Source organism: Cervus canadensis, chromosome X, assembly GCF_019320065.1.
Source record: "Cervus canadensis isolate Bull #8, Minnesota chromosome X, ASM1932006v1, whole genome shotgun sequence".
Taxonomy (NCBI): Eukaryota; Metazoa; Chordata; class Mammalia; order Artiodactyla; family Cervidae; genus Cervus; species Cervus canadensis.
Genome location: NC_057419.1, coordinates 144599427 through 144622098, shown reverse-complemented (window position 1 = coordinate 144622098; position 22672 = coordinate 144599427).

Here is a 22672-nt window from a genome sequence, read left to right as displayed (position 1 = left end):
ATTTCAGTACAGGGTGAGGACTGCCCTGATAGGAGGAGCCATGTGCGAGCTGCTGTTGCTGAAATAGCACAGCTTGGCTGAGAAAATACCACAGCCTCCTCACGAATCTCCAGCCAAATGTGCCTTCAAGTCAAAACACAGCGACTCCTCCTGATGAGCAGTATGTGAATTTTTTATTAGTCCATTTGTTTCCCATAAAATATTAATAGAGCAGCATCTCCTGCGTAGGGATTAATGTGCCGTGTCACTTCTCAGTTTTCCAAATTCTGGCAAAGGTTCTGACATTCATGTGGCAGTAAAGGGCAGGGGAGCAAAAGGCCTGCTGATCCAGTGAAATAAAGGGCCTACGACTGATGCTGGCTTTTCCAGTTATGTTCAGCCCCTGGATGAAGCTGGAATGAAAAATACTTAGAGAGGACAATTTTAGAAAAAGGATGATGGTAACAGAAAGCATTGAACAAACTGAAATGACATCATATGACAAATGCTGCTGTGAGCAAGTATATGGCTACACACCCGAGCCTTTGGAGCAGACACTTGATTGTACAAAAATATCTGCAGGGAGATTGCACTTTGCAAAATAAAAGGATGATGCGGCTGTAAGACAAGTTACTATGTGATGTATAGTTCCATAATTTCACTTTCTTTTTTTGAAAAATAAGTTCATTTATTTGTCTGTGCTGAGTCTTTGTTGCTGCACAGTTTTCTTTAGTCATTGCCCATGGGGGCTACTTTCTAGTTGTGATACACAGGCTTCTCATTGTGGTGTCTTCTCTTGTTGCAGAGCATGGGCTCTAGGGCCCTTGGACTTCTGGAGCTGCAGCACACACACTCACAGTTGTGACTTGCAGGCTCTAGAGCACAGGCTCCATACTTGTGGCACACTGGCTCAGCCGCTCCCCAGCATGTGGGATCTTTCCGAACCAGGCATCGAACCTGTGTGCACTGTACTGGCAGGCAGATTCTCTACCATAAAGCCACCAGGGGGGCCCCAGAATTTCACTTTCAACATAGGAAGAGACCATGTGACCTTTCCCTCTGAGGGTCTGGCCACACTGCAGAACTGGCTGCTAAGATGAGGAGCAAAGCACAGGTTATTCTCCTGCTCTGTGTAGGTCTGCTAAAGACGATTCGGTCCCTGCGTATCTAGGGATGGGGTCTTCAGAATGATCTCTCTTCTCTTTAAACACAAACCATAACAATGGAGAACACATGTTCTTCAGCAGAAGTTTATCTATCTGGACATCCACGACCAGATTCCCAGGATTCTAAAGCACAAGACACTTTGATTGATGAGAACATGGAAACCTGTGATTAATAGTATTGTTGAGAACCCCCTTTCCAAAGCATCAATGCAATAAAGATCTGGCATTTCTCCAGACTTGGCCTTCCATATTTCTGCAGTCACTATGAAGAGCTTCTTGGGCTCATGGATAAAAAAAAAAACAAAACAAAAACACCCTATCTGATACCACAAACACAACAGCTGTCCAGCTGAGTCAAGGCCCTTGAACGGCTCCCTGAGATGAAGTCATGTGAATGTTTTGGTAGCCAGGTCACTACTTAATACATGAGGTAGAAACGGAGTGAGGTCTAACCCTGTGGGCATTAGAGAGCATATGCATTTCTAATTCATCCCCCAAACACCTCTGAATAAAGTTGGAAATCAAATTCAGGTGAAACACGTATCTTCCCTTGGTCATTCATATAAAGACAAAAGATTAGAAATACGTTAGTAGGATGGCAGGTTCAGTGATGGAGGTGGGGGGCAGTATCTTTGATTTGAAAATGACATAGGGCTTTCCTGGTAGCTCAGTGGTAAAGAATCCACTTGCAAATGCAGGGGACATGGGTTCAACCCCAGGTCCAGGAAGATCCCCCATGCCTTGGAGCAACTAAGCCCAGGCACTACGATTCCTGAGCCTGTGCTCTAGAGCCTGGGAACCACAACTACTGAGCTAACATGCTGCAACTCTTGAAGCCCGTGTGCTTAGAGTCCGTGGTCTGCAACAAGAGAAGCCACTGTAATGATAAGCCAACACTCTACAACTAGAGAGTAGCACCTGCTCACAACAACTAAAGAAAGCCTGGGCAGCAACGAAGACCCAGCACAGCCAAAATAAAGAAAGAAATGAAATTATTTTAAAAAAAGAAAGAAAATGACATGGACCTTCCATTCCAGGTAAAAAAACTACTGCTCCCAAGAAGGGCTTTGCTGACTTGCTCACACTTCCGAATTACCTGAGGAGCTTTAAAAAAACCCCAAACTCACACACACCCCAGTGGAGAAAACCAGGAAAGGGAGAGTTAGAGAAGTCATCCTCTGCATACCACCTGAGAGGTTAGGCACTAAGTGAGACACGGCAGAAGTGAAACTGAAAGCTCTGGAACAAGGACACGCACGGTCGGTCAGGTGTCAGGAATCTTGTGTTCGAGCCTCGGTTCTACCCCTAGTTAAAAAGCAACAATTGGCAAGTCAGGCAGTGGTGATGAGGGTGGTAGAGGTGGTGGTTGGTGTTGATGGTAAAGGTGGAGGTGTTGGTGGATGAGATGGAGGTGATGATGGTGATGGCAGAGGTGGAGGTACTATTGGGGGTGTTGATGGTGGAAGTGGGGGTGGTGGTGAAAATAGAAAGAAAAGTGAAAGTGAAAGTCACTCAATCGTGTCTGACTCTTTGTGGCCCCATGGACGATATAGTCCCTGGAATTCTACAGGCCAGAATACTGGAGTGGGTGGCCTTTCCTTTCTCCAGGGGATCTTCCCAACCCAGGGATCAAACCCAGGTCTCCCGCATTGCAGGCAGATTTTTAACCAGCTGAGCCACAAGGGAGGAGGTGGTGGTTAATTGTTGAAAGGAGTGTGGCACTCAGGTCCTCAGGAACAAACGCCCTGTTTTTCTGTGGTGTTTCCGTTGCTCTGATGACCTCTGTCATGCCCCTGATCCTGAATAATGGCTTGCTCCAGACCCAATGTGCCAGTCTCCCAGGGAGCCCACACTTCATACTGACCGGGCAGACAGAAGTGGTATTTCCTCTCGAGGTTGGAAGCAGGTGCATCATGGGTGGAGAGGGTGCAGGAGGAGCCTGGAGGCAGTGGGTGAAGTGGGGGAGGGCCCTGAGAGTGCCAGCCTCTGGGAAAGTGCACAGCTGGAAGCAGTGAGCCGCACACACACACACACACATACACACACACGTGTGCTAGGTCTTTACAGAGTTCTGAGAGGAAAATGAGGAGGCAGGCCACCACACAGGTGCACAAATGTCTGCACATGCGTGTCTGTATCTATATCCCAGCACCATGTGTGTAAGGCAAGCACGCACACCACCATATGTTTTATCAGCACTGACGGGGGAGAGGCTGCTCAAAGCACATTTTCAGCATTTTAAAGGTCTAGCAGGTGGGGGCCGGGCACGGGGGCAGAGAGTGAAACAGACAAGGACAAGTAAACGAGAGCTCCTACACTTGACCAAAAATGGCCAGTCCCCAGCCAGGCAGATCTAGGTCTTGGTGCTGGCCCTTAATGTGAACAAACAGAGGTGAAACAGAACAGAAGCGAGAGGCGGGGAGCAGGGAGAGCCCGCCTGGCCCAGGAGCATCAGGCACACGGGGCACTAGCCTTCCTTCTCAGGCTCTGTGATCAACCCCACGACCACTGGACATAGGACGGGCACCCTGACTGGTGGTTGGACAGCATATGCCGGAGTGTTTGCAGGACGAGACACACACACACACAGACATCAGCGCGGTTCGACGCCAGTTCAAAATGATCCTGTTGGGGCTCTGCTACATCTTAATTCAACACCCAGCTCAACAGACCTGCAAAGGAAACCAACAAATGCAACTGCAGCCGGGCTTTCTCATCAAAAACCGCCGGCCCCGCCGCAGGTGCACTTCCTGGAGAGGTGGAGATCACTGTGCCCAGAGTAACGAGGATGCACCACATCTCCCCCATTCTCAGTTCTCTGTGGGGAACCCTTTCCCGTGGAGGCCCTGACTCTGCTCTGGCTCTGTGAGCAAGGGGCTGCCTCACACTTCCCAGCACTCACGTGCCTCCCGCCATGCTTCCCCTGGCCACTGATCCAGAGCTGCCATGGCACCTGGACCCTGGTCGTCTGATGGAGGGGCCATCACGGGCCCACCATAGTGCCTGGCACATGCTAAAGGCAGTAGCTGCCTGCCAGGGCAAGAACTGGGGAGCCTGGAATTCAGCCACCTCCGAGAATGCTACAGGGGAGTTGGGCTAGCTGAAGAGTGACAGCAAAGGGTGGGAGGTGAGCAGGATGAAGGGGAAACGACTGACACAGGAAACGTTTACTTTGTCCTCTTGAAGGGCCCTCACCAGTCTGCAGGAAGTGGCACCTGGCCTTTCAGGACTCTCCGCATCTCCCTGTGGAGGTCATGTGGAGGGACGGGTGGCCCTGCCTGGCTTGAGTCCCAGGGCACCTTTCAGGTTCTGTGTGGATTTAGCTGTGTGCTCAGTCGTGTTGGACCCTTTGTGACCCCATGGGCTGCAGTTCGCTAGGCTCCTCTGTCCCTGGGATTCTGCAGACAAGAATCCTGCAGTGGGTTGCCATTCCCTGCTCCAGGGGATCTTCTTGACCCAGGGATGGACCTGCGTCTCCTGCATTGGCAGACAGGTTGTTTACCACTAGCACCACCAGGGGAGCTGCAGACCCTGCCCTCAGGGTCTGGGTTCTCATCCCTGCCTCTGTGGAATAGTAGAGGGGGCCTCACCGCAGGGCTGTGAGACACGACACCATGCCCTGGCTCCTGAGAGAAGAGCAGAGGGAATGACAAGTGTGAAAACAACACACAACCAAACTGGGCCCATGCCTGATCGAGGAACCTCCCTGCATGCTCCTCCTGGATCTGGAATATCTCTGACTATGTCCCAAGTGACCAAATCCTGCCTGTTTTTACCCCTCCTCCTTCCCTCACCCTCCACCTTGGGTTTCTATCTTTCAGCAAAATTCTGAACAGAACCGATGCCTATCTTGCGATACTTAACTTTTTGACTATTATATATTTCTTTGTTTGTCTATCCTTGCCTAGATTGTTGAGGGCATTACGTAGGTTTCCTTCCTTTTTCCATCCCTCCACAAAGTAAGTGGCTTACTTTGACCTTCTCTAGCTTTAGTTCCTCTAGTGTTGAAGGAAACCAGACTAGGTCACCCCAAAATATGCCCTTTTGACATGACAATTATTTTGAGTGGAGGGCAATTAGGAAGCAGTGAACCCAGCAAAGATCCTGTTTTCTGCCTAAAGGCAGGAAATAGTTCCCTCTTCCTGGAGACAGACTCTCACTGGCGCAGAGATGCACCAGGGAACCTGTAGTCTACACATTGCCGCACTAGGCCCTCTGGTTTGTGCACTCTCCACAGCTTCCACCCTGGGAACCCTAAACCTGCCTCCTCGCCCTGGTAATTCTCTACAAGTTTATTGCTCCTGGTAGACAAGGCTGTAAAAGCTGCACTTGTGAATTGATGCTTTGGATTGAGATGTTTTCCCATGCTATGTGAGGGTCATGTGTGTAAACTGTGCTTCCCTCTTGTTAATCTGTCTTGTTGTGAGGGTCCCAGCTACAAGCCCAGGACAGGTAAAGGGTGCTCTCCTCTACAGTGTCCTGTACTGAGACAGCAGAACGTCAGCAAGGGCCAAGTACCTGTCAAGTTTTGCTTCCAGGACAACCAAAGAAATCCATATCTACAAGGATCCTATTGAAACAGAACTTTATCAGCTAATTTTAAACTTAATTTGTCCACTCAGCACATGTTTACCCAGCTCATACCACGTGCCAGGCCCAGCCCAGAACTGGAGTTTGAGCTTCACATGTGTGTGCATGCTCAGTCACTTCAGTCGGGTCTTACTCTCTGTGATCCCCTGGACTGTACTCCACCAGGCTCCTCCATCCATGGGATTCTCCAGGCAAGAATACTGGAGTGGGTTGCCATGCCCTTCTCCAGGGGATCTTCCCAACCCAGGGATCAAACCCACATCTCCCACGGCTCCTGCATTGGCAGGTAAATTCTTCACTTCTGAGCAACTGGGAAAGCCTGGTTTAGGATAACATTTAGAGATAGTTAGAGGATTTATCTGAAACCTGCAAAGACCAACTGAGGTCGCTGAGTATCTTCCTGTGCAAAGGCCGGCTTGCCTTGCAATGGCCTGGGCAGCCCTGCTGGGGTGGGCATCTCATGTGGATTTCTGTCCGGTGTGTCAAAGAGCCCAAGGTTACAGTTAGGCCCAGGGGGATCATTAACCCTCAAGCCTGTCCTTATATTTCTTGTCAGACTGTCCACACACACGGAGCTTCTCATGTGTCCCTGAGACTGGTTCTAATGCCCCACTGGTTAAATAGTGAGTTAAATAAAACCCTTGACATCTGCTCATTTACCTTCTCTGAGAATCACAAGCTGACCAGTTGAAGGGAAGATGTTGGACCAGCAGTTAGAAATGGACCTGAAGTTCTGAGGGCAGGGCTGAGTGCCAATGGCCAGCAGGCAGGATTCACGGGCATGAGACGGGAGGACCAGCCTGTGCTGTGTGCGCTGTCTAAACTTCACGACACCCACAAGCATGAACCCTTAATTGTTAACATTCATCCCCATCTTGCAGATGAGGAATTGGAATGAGGCAGGAGATGGGGAACTCACCCCAGAGCAGAGAACTGGGATCTGGACCCAGGCAGCCGCTTGTGAATCTTCACTCAGAACCAGTGGTTCACAGTCTGGTTCTGGGGCATCTTCAATGGTCATGCTGGCATCCAGTGGGGAGGGGCAGGGATGTGCCTGAAGCCTCTGTGATGCAGAATGCAGCCCCCACTGCAAAGGGTCCCCAGGCCCTGAATGCTGAGGGGAAAAAGACTCAGACTTGGAGGGACAGAGAGGGTGGCCTCCTCATCCACGCCCCACTCTCAGCACAGCCCCTCTCAGGTCTGCAACCCTCCACTTGCTTGTAATGCTTCCTTCAAGGCCAATACCTCCTCTGCATAATAACCTCCATGTTTCATTCACACTAAATTCTCAGCCTAATGGACACAAATAATAAATTGCTTGCCAAACAGCTGCTCACATTTACTGCATGATTTCTGACAGATCTGCGGCTCACTTTGAAGAATCCCAAGACTGTGACAGGGAAGGAGGTGAGAAATTGTGACATTAACACACTGCAGGTTACATGGCACCGGGAAAGCATCGCCACGTTGAGCTCAGGAAACTGCAGAGCAGAGGGCCCAAGGCCCGCATCCCGGCAGCCCTGACGGAGGCTAATTTTTCACTGTCCTTGAAGCTAATCAAGCCTGCAGAAATAGCATCACCAAATGGACTAAACGAGATTGTCAGTGAACTCAAACAGATGGCTTAAAATTTCCAGGTGACTTCCAATATTAATTCAGAGAGACTGCTGGACCGGGCCCCAGGCCTGGGATGACGCTGACAGGGATGGCGCTGGAGGAAGACAGCAAAACGCATGGATCTTCAGGAGAGAAGATGAAGCAATGATCACAATGTTTCTTCTATCCCGGCAAGAATGCATGCATGCATGCATGCTAAGTCGCTTCAGTCATGCTTGACTCTTGGCTACCCTATGGACTGTAGCCCGCCAGGCTCCTCTGTCCAGAGGCTTTTCCAGGCGAGAATACCGGAGCGGGTCCTGGCAAGAATAGCATCGCCCAAGTTGATTCCACTCTGGAACACACTGAGGGCCCGATCACCCAGGAGGGGCCATCCGAGAGTGAGGCTTTGGGACCTGCTGCATGAGTGGGGTGACCACTCCAGGGCCGGGAGGGACAGGCAGCGGGGAGCCTTGGGCTGGGTCTGTCCTCCTGAGGACCACTGATTTTACACACCTCTGGAGACGGAAGGGCTGAAAGAACCTCAGTGGGTCCTGCAGAGGTCCTGGGCAGGTGGGTTCTACCAGGGACAGCAATGAAGCTGCCACAGGAGAAGCCCACATTGTTATGGACCAGTGGCTCCAAGTACCTGTGTGTCCAGCCCTGAGCTGGGCCTGTGAAGGAGCCAGAGCGGCTAAGGCCACTGCATCTTCCCTTCTGGAAGCTGCCAGAAGCTGCTAGTAATGCAGAACTCCGTAACTGAATAGGGAAGACCCAGGCTACCGTTACAGCAAAATGTGGGCTGGGTATTTGCTGAGCCTCCGGATGGATCATTCTTGGCTTAACTGGGCCCGTGCACAGGCTTGCAGAATCTGTGAGTGAGTGAAAGCTGGGGCCAGCCCAGTCCCCTTTCTTTTTTGCGTCTCCCATCAATACTCTCAACAGAGTGAGGTTTAACGTTGCTATTAGTAAACTCTGGAAGTATAATCAGTCCCCAGGCTGCTTGGACTCTGGGACAAAATGAAACTGAAATCCAGACCCCTTCAGTTAGATTCTACCCAGCTTTCTTGATTGGAAAATAAAATCCACCTGAACCAGTCATTACTAACAACAGGACAGTTGCCTTTATCAATATGTTCCACCAACTACGTGGTTGTTATGCCAACTGGGAGATTTGGCTTCACTGGAACAGGACTTACCACTTGGTTCCTAGACCTGGCAAAGGACAGTTAATGCTCTAATGCGGTGCTCCCCAACCTTTTTTGGCACCAGGGGTAAGTTTCATGGTAGACAGTTTTTCCATGGATGGAGTTGGGGGACGGTTTTAGGATGATTCAAGTGCATTACATTCACTGAGTTCATTGAGTAGGAGGCAGAGCTCAGGTGGTCCTGTGAGTGATGGAGAGTGGCTGTAAATGTAGACAGGTTCTCTCGATTGCCCGCCACTCACCTCCCACTGTGCAGCCTGGTTCCTAACAGGAACAGTACGGCTCTGTGGCCTGGGGGCCAGGGACCCCTGTTCTAAAGTGATGTTCTGAAAATGGGGTGCTGTTACCAGTGGGTCCAATTACCTGGACTTTCTTGGAAACGTGTATCTTTTCAACTGAGGGGTGCCCCCAAAGTCCTCCACATGCAGGCTGGGTGCCCCCACTGGACACGTGTGGTCGACCATCCCCTCTGTCCCCCTGAAGTCCAGTTTCTGGGGGGCAGGATCTGAGCCTGACATAAGGTAAGACATCGTAGCGACTTTGATGGGTGTTCCTTTCCCAGAATACCAAGCCATAAAACAGTCAGGAAAACTCTACAAAATGTGCCTTTTCCTTGGATGTTTAAATTGGCACTCTGAGCCCACAGAGACCACATAAGCAGACAGAGATCTCATGGCTATTGTTGTCACATAATTGAAGGAAGGATGCAAACCTCATCCTTGGTTCATCGGGCAGCGTCATCTCCAGGTCATCTGTGGGTCTGTTCAGGCCAATGATGTGCAGGGAGATGCTGGGATGTTCACAGCAGGCCTGGGAGGAAAGGGAACAGGGGTATGGGGGCCGCCTCCCGCCCGGACCAGCCTGGGTGCTAAGTATGCCAGGAGACATGAGAGGCTCAGTGTAGGGAGGATGAAGCCCTTCAAGGGGAGTATCAGTAGAAGGCGAGGAGATGCCACTCTCCTCTGTCCCCTCCCTGGGCAAGCACTGGCCGGCAGGGCAGAAGACTGGGCTGCTGATGAGACATCCCCGCAGGTGGGTCACCAGCTCGTGCCTCAAGTCTGGACGTGGGCGTCTGAATTCTGTTGGTCAGAATATGCTGACTTTCTACTAAAACACGATCCCCCCAGTCCTGAGCCATCCGGGATGTCATAATTCCACTTATAGAGACTTGTCCCAGAGTTCACGGTAAAATCAGGGGGCTGCAGTTTTCTAGGTTTCAGGTCATCCCATCACTCCTAGGTTGGGGAGACTCTCGTGAAAGAGTTCACCAGGGAAACTGTTCCGTTTCTAGGCAATCTCTGGCTCCTAGCCTCCTGAACCGTGAGAAAAAAAAAATGTCCTCTGTTTAAGCAGTTGGTGGCTTTAAAAATGTCCACTGTTTAAGCTGTTTAAGCAGTGGTCTCTGGTGGTTGTTACGGAGCCCAAGCTGACTGATACACCTGGTGCTTCTTTCCTGTGGCCTGGGAACCTGGGACCCTGGGACCCTTGCTTGGGCACCGTTTCCCCCTCGCTGCAAACTGCAGGCCGTGTGTCCTGTACTTCTGGACAGCAGGAGGTGTCAGCTCCCAGAGCCCTCTGGTGGCTGGGGAGCCAGGGCCAGGGCTGGTTGGCAGAGGCTGGAAAGTCCTTCTGAGGCAGCCCCGGGGGGACATGGGGACCCTGTCACCAGGCGGGGCAGGCAGGGCTGCGTCCACTCTCCTGGGCCCCAGCCTCTCTCCAGCTGAGTGGGCGGCAGAAGTTTTGGCATCAGGCCCTCCCCCCAACACTGGCACGATGCAGTTTGCTAACAGTTTGCTCTGCAAAGATGGGAAGTTAATGCAATGTAATGGGACATAATTAACCCTGCCTCTGTTTACTGCCTTGCTCACAGCACATGGGAGAGTCACAGCTCCACAAGGGGGTGGGGAGCTGGCTAGGTGGGAGAGCCGATGAATATATGCAGAGACTGTCCTGGCGCAGCTTCCTGCCTACCTTAGGGTAGTGGTAGGGCTTCACGGTGGGTAGACAGAGCCAGTGTAGGTGGGCAGCTCCATGACCGGCACACACGAGTCACTGATGGTGGCATAGGTGAGCCGCATACTGTACGGAGACCACCAGTGGGCGATGTGGGTCTTCAGGATTTCCTCTAAGGAAACAGACAAAACAGAGATGTGTGAAGGCATGAGTGAGGGCACTGGGGAGCCCCCCCGGGGACATTTCCCTCCTCACAGCCTCTGAGGAGGCCTCCCTGCACCCGGTGCACCTTCATTCCAGACATGCCTGGTCTGACCACTGAAGCCCAGTGCAGCAAACCCAATCAGTCCACCCCAATCAATCAAGGCCTGACCAAAGAGAGGCGAACCATCTAAAAACAACTCTCTTTTTTTTTTTGCACAAATTTGATCATGATTAGCCCAAAAAGTCCTTTCTGAGTTAACTTACTATTGTTCTGTTGTGGGTTATCACTTTAAGGGGATCAGAAAACCAGAACTAGAGGAGATCAATTCATCTAAAGCAGGGAGCACTCAGCAGAACCACGTGAGGATGTAACTATCTGGAGCTTGAATCTCAGAAAATCAAGAAGCAGGAGACGCTGAGGGCTCAGGCCTGCACACAGGGCCCTGGCACACAGCCGTGTCGGGGGAGATGCTCAAAGGCCGGTGGGCCCCTCACTGTGACAGGGGGCAATTGCATTCCATGCAGCAGAAACTCAGAACAGCCTCCCCTTCAGGGAGACTGAGATGGAAACAGCAGTAAGCCCAGCCTCCACCGGGCGCTCCCACAGCTCCTCCCTGTCTCAGAGTCTTGGTTAACTAGAGCTCTGACTGGGGATGAGTCCCGTAGGATCTGACGTCTATTCCGGAAAGGAAGATCCCACCCAGTCTTCTGAACAAGCCGAGAGAGGGCACTTCCCAGGTGCCACTCATCAGAGTGCTGGGGTCCAAGAACCACCCCGGGGCTAAACAGCTCTGAGATGTGTTTTATTAACAAATTGCCCTGGATTTGTTTTTAAAATAATGGTCTGCACAGCTCTACAACCATGCAATGCAAGTCCCATTCACCAGTCATTATTCGGGGTAGACCATAAACCAGCTCTGAGAGCCTGCAGCAACAGAAAGGCAATCGCAATGCCTGAAATCACATGGAGAAACCAGAATGAGTGCATCAGACCCACAGGGGATGGCGAGAATCAGAATAAGGGTGAGGGAGGTGGCACCAGAGGTGGAGTCACAGAGGAGCCAGACGGCGAGGCTGGGAACTGGGCCAGCCTGGAGGCCTGGCTCTGCTGGCAGTGGACCCATCAACTGCAGGATGGAGACAGGGTCAGGGCTAAGGGGGATCAGGGCCACATCAGTCAGGGCTCTGCTGCAGGGGCCACAAAGGCATTCCACAGCCAAGTTTAGGGGCCCTGCAGCTCCTTGTCCCAGGGAGGCTGACCGATGGGCAGTCTGTCCCTCCATCACGGGCTCTACTGGCCTGGGGCACAGTGAGAGGAACCCCAACATCCCGCCGGACCTGCAACAGCAGAGTTAGAAGTGACTCCCTTTATGAAGTGCTGGCCTCCCTCTAAATAAAGTCTCCCTGTGCCCCCACCTCCCACCCCCAGGTGCTTCCCTCTTGGTCTCCATCAGCCTGCAGATACCCCAACCCCTGTGACCCAGGAGCAGCACCAGACAGCAGAGTCTTGTCCCCCAGGAAGTGCCCGGCACATCTGACTCCCATCACCAGATGCACACCAGGCCTGTGGCATGGCGGGTCCAAGAAAGATGCTGAAGGGGCCCCAGTCTTGGGTTCTGCCCCCATCCTGCCATCTACTGGGGGACCCCGAATGAGGCCCCAGCTGTCACCTGAGGGGCACAGCGGCTTCCTCTAACACATCTACCCTGCCAGCGCTCTGTGATCTCCTGGCACCCCAGGAAATGACTCAGAAGTGTTGCCAGAGGCAATTAAAAACCCCAAAGTTCTGCTGAGGCAAAAAAAACGAAGTCAGCCAGCTCTCCAGGGCTTGTAATTTTCAAGTGTCTTCAGCAGCCAGCAAAGTGACTTTCAGGTGTGGTTTTGGGAGGTGACACAGAGATGACTCTGCAGAACCACCTGACTTGTCTGGCTGGCGTGTGGGGTCAGTGAGTGAAAGACTCCAGCACCTGGGTTGCTGGAGAAAATAGGCACTGCTTGCAGTGCAGTCTGTGGGAGATCCTGCTCCAGAGCATCTGTGCTGGGTGGTGGGAGGGTCAGCACGTCAGGTGGGGGAGGGGGAGTGGGGAGAGTGGGAGCGAGCAGAATGCATGGGGTGGGGGTGGGGGTGGGGGGACATGCAAGCATCATCCACCTGAAATCAGGGGCACGAGCTTGACCACTGCGCTCACAGTGTGTTCTTTCAGGACCAGAAAATCCCAAAGGAACAGCAGTGGGTGCAAGTAAGGCGCCTAGACATAATCTTCACACAGGAACACACAGATAGCACTGCCCTGCAGACATGAAACTCGTGCACAGCTTCTCTGACCCTGAGCAACCCCTTGAGGCGGAAGGGACAGAATCAGCAGTCTGTGGGGTCCCCTCCCCACCACCGTCATCCCTATAAGGGTCCAGGGCTTGGTGAGGGGCACGGAGCATGGGACGGCATACTCCTAGCTTCTCATCTGTCCATCACGTGTCCACCTCGTTTCTAGAACTTGCCTTCGGATGCAATGGAAACATTGCTGCTGCGGTCCAGCCAACATAGGGCAGGGGGTCACACGTGTGGGGATGAGAGCCAGATCAGGGGAGAAAGGAGCCCCCAGGCTGGGCTGAGAAGCACTATTTCTGTCCCATCCATTAGGAGATGCTGAGTACATCACTGAGCTCTTACTGCACTGCTCAGAGCACATGATGCAGAGGACCACAGGCTTCAGAGGAGAGACGTGCTGGTTAGAAGGGAGCTTGGAAACCAGAGTTCTCAGGAGTGACAAGGGTCTGGTGTCTATGTTGGCAAATACCCAACATCCCATGGCCAGACGATCGCTAACCAAGATGAAATGCCTCCATGCCAAAGGCAGGCCATACACAAAGGGCGGCTTCAGTTCATTCTCTCCAAATGCCCTTAAACACGTTGTTCCTTGGTGTTTTTATTTTCCTGTGAGTTCGTTGCTCATTAAAGAGATAATTAAGTATAAGGAAATGCGGGGGAAAGGGCCAGGCAGATGAAACTGTGACATTTCCCAGTTCATTACGAACATCCCCATTCTGCAAACGTTTTTTTCAGGCTTCTAGCTTAATGATGCAATTGGTTTAAATGCTGTGAACCAAATGTAGTTTATGGGTAGAGTTTTGCAGGGGAAAAAACCTTAGTTCATCAACTAAATTAATTGCATGAGCCCTTGCCTTGGAACAACAGGAGAAACTTGCCTTCTGAGCAAGTACAGACAACTCATGAGAATGACAGGGTACAGTTTTCCTTCACCTCCCCTGACCCGCTCCGGGACCTTCTTGGAATCAAGCAAGAAGGATGCATCTCGGGACATTCACTTGAAGAGGAAGAAATTTCCATCCATGCAGCTTCCGCTTACAGCAGGATCTGGGCCCACTTCCCTATGTCTTGTCACTGCATCTTAAAGAAGTGAATATTGTCACTCAGGTCTCACATATATGGGCATGTCCAAGAGGACAAAGTCCCTTTGGGGCTCAAGGCGATGAAGGCCAGTCCAGCCAAGACAAGGAATTCTCAAAATTTCCAGATTGTTTTTCAGATGCAGAACAAGAAGAGGCCACAAAAGTCATTGCATAATTCTTGCTGGGTATGCTTTCAAGCTGTGGTGCTTGAGAAGATTCTTAAGAGTCCCTCAGACCAGTCAATCCTAAAGGAAATCAGTTCTGAATATTCATGGGCAGGACTGATGCTGAAGCTGAAGCTCCAACCCTTTGGCCACCTGATGTGAAGAACTGACTCACTGGAAATGACCCTGATGCTGGGAAAGACTGAGGGGAAGAGGTTGAAGGCAAAAGGAGAAGGGGGTGTCAGAGGACGAGATGGTTGGATGGCGTCACTGACTCAATGAACATAAGCAAACTCCGGGAGATGGTGAAGGACAGAGAAGCCTGGCGTGCTGCAGTCCATGGGGTCACAAAGAGTCGGACTTAATGACTGAACAGCAACAACAATCCCTTAGGGAGGTTCTCAGGGAAACACGTGGGAATGGTGTGTACTTCTGTTACAGATGCCCGGGTCCCACTCCCAGCAGAATGGTCAGTGTTTAGTGGGGTGGGGGAAGGGCACAAACACCTTTTCTGCACAAGCTTGCAGGCTGGTTGATACGTGACATCTGATCAAACAGGCCCTGCATTCTGGAGATGCACATCTACAGTCTGTGACAAAAAATGTCGCCTGCCATGGCAATAAACAGGATGCTGTAGCTGTGAAGGCAGCAGCAGGATAGCTGGCCTGATGGTGCAGCCTGAGGGAATTCAGGATGGAGGAGGACAGGATGCTGGCTGTAGACAGTGACGACGCCTATCTGGGAATGACTTCAATGAGCCCAGACTCCTGCATCGTCCACACAGAGAGATGCACTATGATCATTATCTCGAGAGGTCTGGTCTTGGTGATGAGCAGTACTCTTCTGATGCTTGATTACATTATTTTCCACCAAAAACTCCTACATATCCTGGTTCCTTCCTTTCCTCCTTGGAACAGCCCCTCAGAGCCACTAAGCGGCTGTCTCCAAGGCTCAGTAGGGTCCCTGAATAAGACACAACTGGTGGTGCAGCAGTAAAGAACTTGCCTGCCAATGCAGGAGATGCAGGTTTGATCCCTGGTTTGGGAAGATCCCCTGGAGGAGGAAACCCACTCCAGTATTCTGGCCTGGGAAATCCCATGGACAGGGACCCAACGCCCCGAGGCATCCTCGATCCTCGGACGGCCCGTCCTCCTGGCCTGGGGTCCTCTCTCACCCTGTGGTCCGAAGGCCTTGCTGGGCCTCACGTGGGTCTGCTCACATTTTGGCACGGTAGCCTCCACCAGCCCCTTCCCGGGCCTGGGGATCCGCAAGTAAGTGTGCGCTTAGTGCTGTCATCTCTAATTCTACAGCACTCAGCCTCTCCACGTGCTTCACTTATCGTTGCTTTTTTTAGATACTCATGAGAACCCTGGATTAAGCCTCATGTTACAGCTGAGAGACTGAAGGCTGAGAGACATTAATTTGATTGAATGAAGACTGAGGACTCAATACTTCCTAAACCCTATGCCAGGGCACAGTAGAGATGAAGCTCAAGTGTCTGAAATGTGGTAAATAAAATATGACCTCCACCCTCACCCCTCATGCAAGTGAGCAGAGACCTCAGGACTGGAAGGGCTGGAGACACAGAAGGTCTCCTTCTTTGGAGGGAAATTAGAGAAGGCTCTCGGGGAGGTGGAATGCTAGCTGTACCTCAATATCCCATCCCTTCTTTGAGGAAAAGAGGTGGTGAATCAAGGCTAGGCACACGACCTTTAAGAAGACAGACCCTTCTCAGCCTCCCAAGGACTCGGGGGTGACGGGAGAACTCTCGGCCATGGGCCAAGACAGAAGATCTCAGTAACTGTGCCTGCTAAGTTGCTTCAGTCGTGTCTTGAGTCTTTGCAACCCTCTGGACCACAGCCCACCAGGCTCCTCTGTCCATGGCATTTCCCAGGCAAGAATACTGTTGTGGGATGCCTAGCCCTCCTTCAGGAGATCTTTCCTACTCAGGGATTGAAATCATGTATCTGCATTGGCAGGTGGGTTCTTTAACCACTGATGGCACGTGGTGTGGCCACCTCCTTTCTGTTCTGCTGGCTGGAGACACAAGGTGACACCATGGACCACGCAGGTGACAAACGCCACAGGATGGACCTAGGAGGTCCAGAGAAGTCACAAAGTTCTTCAGGAAAACGTCAGACAAGCCCACTGGGTCTGAGCTGTAGGTCAACATCACTCCCAAGAAGAAGACAGAGCACCAGCCAATTTGGATGTCTGCAAAAGACCCACACCCAGAAAAGGACACTCCCCCACCTGTCTTCTGACAGTGCTTTAAGAGGGAAGAGAGATGTTTATTTCTACATGCGAGTGGAGACCAGACCTGCCATCCCCCGGGAGCAGGGTCTGCACCAGGTGTGAATGCCGGGTGGTGAGGATCCACAGGGATGATAGAGGGTCATGCGGATGTGGATGGTTGTGGGCAGAGGGCAGTGGGTAGGGTCCTGGTGGGTACCCAGAGGCCAGGAACTGAGGCAGTCCTGCTGCCTCCCTGATGTTGCAGCTGGTCTTCCCCAGGCCGACAGGCCGCAAGCAACTGAGTCTGGCTGAAAAGAACCCCTGAGGCAGACATGAGACATCACCCAAGGGGCCTGAAGGCACAAAGTGGAAGGGAAATGAGAGCCTTCAGCATGCTTGGCAAACCTGCTGCCATGTCCTCCCAGGAATCTTCCACTGCACGGGCTCCTGCAGGGCTGGTTCTGGCAGCCTGATACCCTCACTCAGTATCAGGGGCATGAGGCAAAAGTGAAGCGAAAGTTGCTCAGTCGTGTCCAGCTCTTTGGGACTTCATGGACTATACAGTCCATGGAATTCTCCAGGCTAGAATACTGGAGTGGGTAGCCTTTCCCTTCTCCAGGAGATCTTTCCAACCCAGGGATCGAACTCAGGTCTCCCTCACTGTGGGCGGATTCTTTACCATCTGAACCACAAGGGAAGCCAAGGATGCTGGAGTGGGTAGCCTATCCCTTCTCCAGTGGATCTTCCCAATCCAGGAATCAAACCAGGCTCTCCAGCATTGTAGGTGGGTTCTTTACTGACTGAGCTATCAGGGAAGCCTCGACTATAAACCAGACCAGGCACACACACATCTAAGAGCTGTGCAGCTCACCTCATCTCTGCATTTCTGGACAGCCAGGGGTAACAGACAGCCTGAAGCTGGCCCGGCCAGATTAATAATCCTTGTCCTCCTGCTTTCAACCCAGTCATCTGCCATTTCTACACAGCACTGACTTCCAGGTGTCTGAGGCTCTAGCTCAGTGCCGGGGTGGGCCGGCCACACCGTGGACTCCCTGGGAATGTGGTATTTTGGGGGCAGCTTCTGTTTTCTTAGAGACACAGTGTGATGTCACAGACAGCTTCCAAAGGCATAAGATAAGATATTCCTGAGTGCAGAATTGTCGCAGAAGTTGTTCAACCATTGCTTAAAGCAGGAGGCTCAGAGGAGGTCTTCTGCATCTGTGAGTTCCAAAGCTCTGGGCTCATGGTCCCACGACAGCTCGAGAACAGGAACCACACTTTCTGACACACTTTCTCCCTGGGGAAGCACTTGAGATCAGTGCCAATAATCTGGATCCAAGTTCAGTTTTGAAGTAGGGAGTCCTTGCCAGGACTCAAACGAGTTAGGAAGGCAGGAGATGCTGCTAAGAGCTGGACTTCCAGAGGTCTGGGGGAGGTGGCGAGCAGGGCCAGCCAGTCTCTGGTCTCTGCACTGTCCTGTGCCCAGCCCTGGGGTCAGAGGTCCCAGCCTGCAAGCCGTGGGCCTCATTTGTAGGAGAAAACCCTCCCCGACTCCCACTCCTCATCCCACCCTTGCTCTCCATCCCTGATGATGAGACTTAAAGACACAAGTGGGTCCTCGTCAGGAAGATCATTGAGTGATGATGAAACACACGCCAAGACAAGGGAGCCCTGAGCTGGAGGCTATACTTTCTGTGGGGAGGAGGCTACTGCTGGAGAACTCATGGGAAGATGAGTCCGTGGGTGATGGAGGCCTGAAGAGGAGAGGATCCCAGGGCCCCTCCTGAGGCCAAGTCTTACATTCAGTATCGGAGTCTTTATTTCCAAAGGGAGTCCCTCAAATCACATAAGCGTTAGGCCCCACAAAGCCCCACAAAAATTAAGACATGTCCTAGTAGAAAGAAAAGTGACTTTTGCAGAAAAGCCTACACAAAAATAGCATCCCCCAGGAAAACAGGCCATGAGCTACCTTGGGGAGACCTTGACCCAGCTCTGGTACCCCCCACTCCCGTTGGGGCTTCTCCTCACCTGTGAAACCAGGGGGTGCTGACATCACTTTTTCTCAGCCTTTTTGGGTACAAGCACCACTTCTTAAAAGAAAACACTGCGGACACCACATTTTAATTTAGCTTGAAATAGTCCATGGGTTTTGGCATAGACAGTAAAGAATCTGCCTGTAATGCGGGAGACCAGGGTTTGATCCTGGGGTTGAGAAGATCCACTGGAAGAGGGAACAGCAACCCACTCCAGTATTCTGGCCTGAAGAACCCCATGGACAGAGGAGCCTGGTGGGCTACAGTCCATGGAATGCAGTCAGACACTACTGAGCGGCTAACATGACTTCTAAAATAATTCGTGTTTCATTAATCACAATAACATCTGCACAGACTGCACCAACATTAAGTGTACATTGACACATTGTTTATTTGGCCCCATGTATGATGAGTCGTGAGCGTGGGTTCACAGACACCTTGACGTTGCACCATAGTCTGTTTCCACTCCCTGAGTTAGATGTGGACCAGCTTGCTTTGAGCAGGTTCTAGGACATCCACCACCATAGCCAACACCGTCCTGTTTCCTGAGTTCCTGGCAAAGTACCCGCCAGCTGCAAGCAGAGGGTTGCCACAGCTGTATCCACCAGAAAACGGTGAATTTGGACCAGCCTAGCCACAGTGGGCACACTCAGGAGGTGGCAGGAGGCAGAGAGCACAGCAGGTGACCGGGGAGGACAAGTGTTCAGGCCATTCCTCCTGGGCTCCCGGCCTCTCTGAGCATTTCCTGACCTTCCTGCTGATCCGCCCGCAGAGGACCTGGAGGACTTGGAGGCGGCCTTCAAATGACACATGGCCTCCAGTGAACTCCACAGCTCCCAATGTGCTGGCGTCAGCGAGTGGGGTCACGGACCCTTGTTCAAGGTTGACATTCCCGCTTGTGTGCCCAGGACCTTTCCCCGGAGACCACCCTGAGCACCAGCTACTCAGGCACTGGGGTGCATGCTCTGGGGGCAGAAGAGGCTTGGGAAGTTGGCTTTTGCCTTGAGGATCTCACGCAAGAGGGGATACCACACCAGGGACCAGGAAAAACATGCCCTGAACACAAGCGTCTGGTCTCCCTCAGCTTCAGGGCAGGCGGCCAAGGGAAGGAGAGGCTCTTGCTGCAGGATCTTGGCCTGCATTTAAAAATCATTCAAGGGACTTCCCTGGTGGTCCAGTGGTTAAGAATCTGCATGCCAGTGCAGGGGACATGGGTTTGACCCCTGGTTCAGGAATATTCCACATTCCAACAGAGCAACTGAGTCATGCACTGAAACTAGCTAGCCTACATTCTGGAGTCTGTGAGCCACAACTACTGAAGTCCACATGCCCAAGAGCCCATGGTCTGCAACTCGAGAAGCTGGAGCACTGCGACTTGAGAGGAGCCTGTGCAGAGCAGCAATGAGGACTCTGTGCTACCAAAAAAAAAAAAAAAATCATTCAAGATCCCAAGAAACAAAGGCCTGTCAGTCCAGTGTTAGCTGTGCACTGTCTTTGGGTGTGGAGGGCGGGGATGCAGGAGAGAAAGGGGAGCCTGTGTGGACTAGGCAGGGCCTTCTGCTGACACCAGGGGCATCCCAGCAGGGTGGTCACCTTCCCTGTCGCTGGGGTTCATGGATGGGGAAAGGCTGCCTCCAATCCTTGGTGGGACCAGAGGTGGGTGGGGAGGACGGGGCTGCCTGAGGTGCCAGACCTCGTTCTCTGCTATGATGTTGAAAGCACAGCAGGTGGGCTGAGTCAGTTATCACACAGGACTGACCACCGGATGGAGGTGGGGATGAGAGAGCGACCCTGCCCACCCTAGATGGCATCCTGGAGAGCGACCTGGAGGGAGTCATGTGCACAGCACACATCCCGCCCTACAGACGTGTGATGTTCAGGGGGAGGGATCCCTGAGCCAGACTCTCCAGGGCCAGTCACCAACTGTGTGACCTCAGGGAAGTCCCTGCCTCAGCTTTCTCATCTGTAAAACCCATCTCTACCTCATGGGTTGTTGTGAGAGTGATATTAGTTCTTATACATAAATGCACTAGCCACAACATCTATTATGATCACTGAACACTTGTCCGCCTGGGCCGTTGGAGTCAGGGAACCACCACTGAAGGAGCAGAAGAGGCTCAGATGGAAGATGAGCTTGGACCAGACTGATGTGGCCACCAACCGTGGGCCACTGTGGTATGGCCTCGTGCCTGGCAAGCCTGGGCACCTGGGGGCAGAACCACTAAGTCATCAGGGAACCCTCACTATCAAACACCCTTGCTGTTGCTCCTGGTAACTGGAGGACAGAAAAAGCAAACAGCTCATGCATCCCGGAGGCCCTGGCAGATTGTCTCTGCCCCACTGGGAACAGCAAGCACAGCAGACACACTGGACACTCAGGGCAAGAAGGGTGGCTGCTTTTCCAGTGTTCATTTTACAAAGCGCCTGCAAAACTGACCCTGCCTGCCACAGAACAACCCTCAGACCACTCCCCTTGCAAGTCCTCCCCACTTCTCTTTTTTTGTAATTAACAAGATCTTGGCGAGGATAGTAAGCAAGGAAGGCAGGGCTGATCCAGGCAAAATGGAGAAGAAAGGAGAGGTTACCTCATCTGGCAGCCCGGACACAGAAAGCACTTCATTGTGACCCTTAACCCCCAGCCTGGGTCAATCATCCTTGTTTCCTTCTTCCCATCAAAATGTATAGGCCCTACGTTCACATGTGTGTGCATGTGTGTGTGCGTGTGCATGTGTGTATTGTGTGCGTGCAAGCATGTGTGTGTGCATATGTGCACACGTTTGTGCATGTGTGTATGTGTGCCTGCATGTGTCTATGCGAGTGCATGTGTGCATGTGTGCATGTGTGTGTTTCAGTAAGTGTTCATTTACTCCTCCAAACAACCACTCCAAGCAGGTATTACTATCTTTACTTTTCTCTTAAGGAAATTAAAGAGATAAAAGTGTAAGTAACTGGCCCACATCACAGAACAAGGCCCTGAGAAGAGCATGTCTGTGGTAAGCACTGAGAGAGATGGCACGACATCTTCTCTGGCACCTTTCTATCTCCTTCTGCTCCATCTCTCCACCACCTGTGGTTTTGGATGGTGTCTGAACCACTGATCAGGCTTCCCAGGTGGTGCCAGTGGTAAAGAACCCACCTGCCAATGCCGGAGACGCAAGGGACTCGAGTTAGATCCCTGGGTTGGGAAGATCCCCTGGAGGAGGAAATGGCAACCCACTCCAGTATTCTTTCCCGGAAAATCCTGTAGACAGAGGAGGCTGGTGGGCTACAATCTATGGGGTCGCAAAGAGTCAGACATTTCGGACGCTGTCTGAGCCACTGAAGATGAAATGAATGAGCTGGACCAGTGGGGACTTCGGGCAGACCTCAGACCTCCCCCGACCCGGTGCTACTCCACCTGCCAGGCAGGCAGGTAGCCCTGCAGACAGTCTGCCATCTGTGCCCTGGCGCTGACCAAAAATGGTTTTAAATTCAGCTCCTAAAACTGTTCCATTTAAAAGAGAATGTTCAGCCCTAATACTCTTTGATATTAACTTTATAATCTATAATAGTGATTGGTTGAGGTAGAATTTATCACTCTACAATGATTTTTAGCTTTTTAAGACAGTTTTATTTTTCTTCCTGATATTTTGCTGAATCCTGATCATCTTGTTAATAATATTCACAAGGAAGTTAAAAATGATTGAGATTCTGAAATTGGAATTTTAGTTGGACAGTGACTTAGCTACCAACCACTACAACCAAAACTGTTTTTATTTATGAAGGGTTTCTTAAAATTGCTGACTCTATTGTGTCCTCTTCTGAAAGTTAGAATTTTTCATCACAAAGCAAAATGATTGCCTTAAAATTATATGTAACATTTCTTCTATACACTGGCTTTAGCTTTAAAATTAGATGACAGGAATGTTTTCTTGTAGGATGCATTGCACAAAAGCTCATTATAATACATATTTTCAAAGAAAATCTGAACAGAGCTACAGTCACCGTAATCAGCCTGAGATAGTTTGCATAATTATTTCTTAATATCAGTTGAAAAATATTTTAAAAATAATGGATACCAAAAACAATGTGTATTGAGAAATTAGATCTCAAATTTTTGTATTTCTTTTTGAAGAGGAAGGTTAATTAACTGA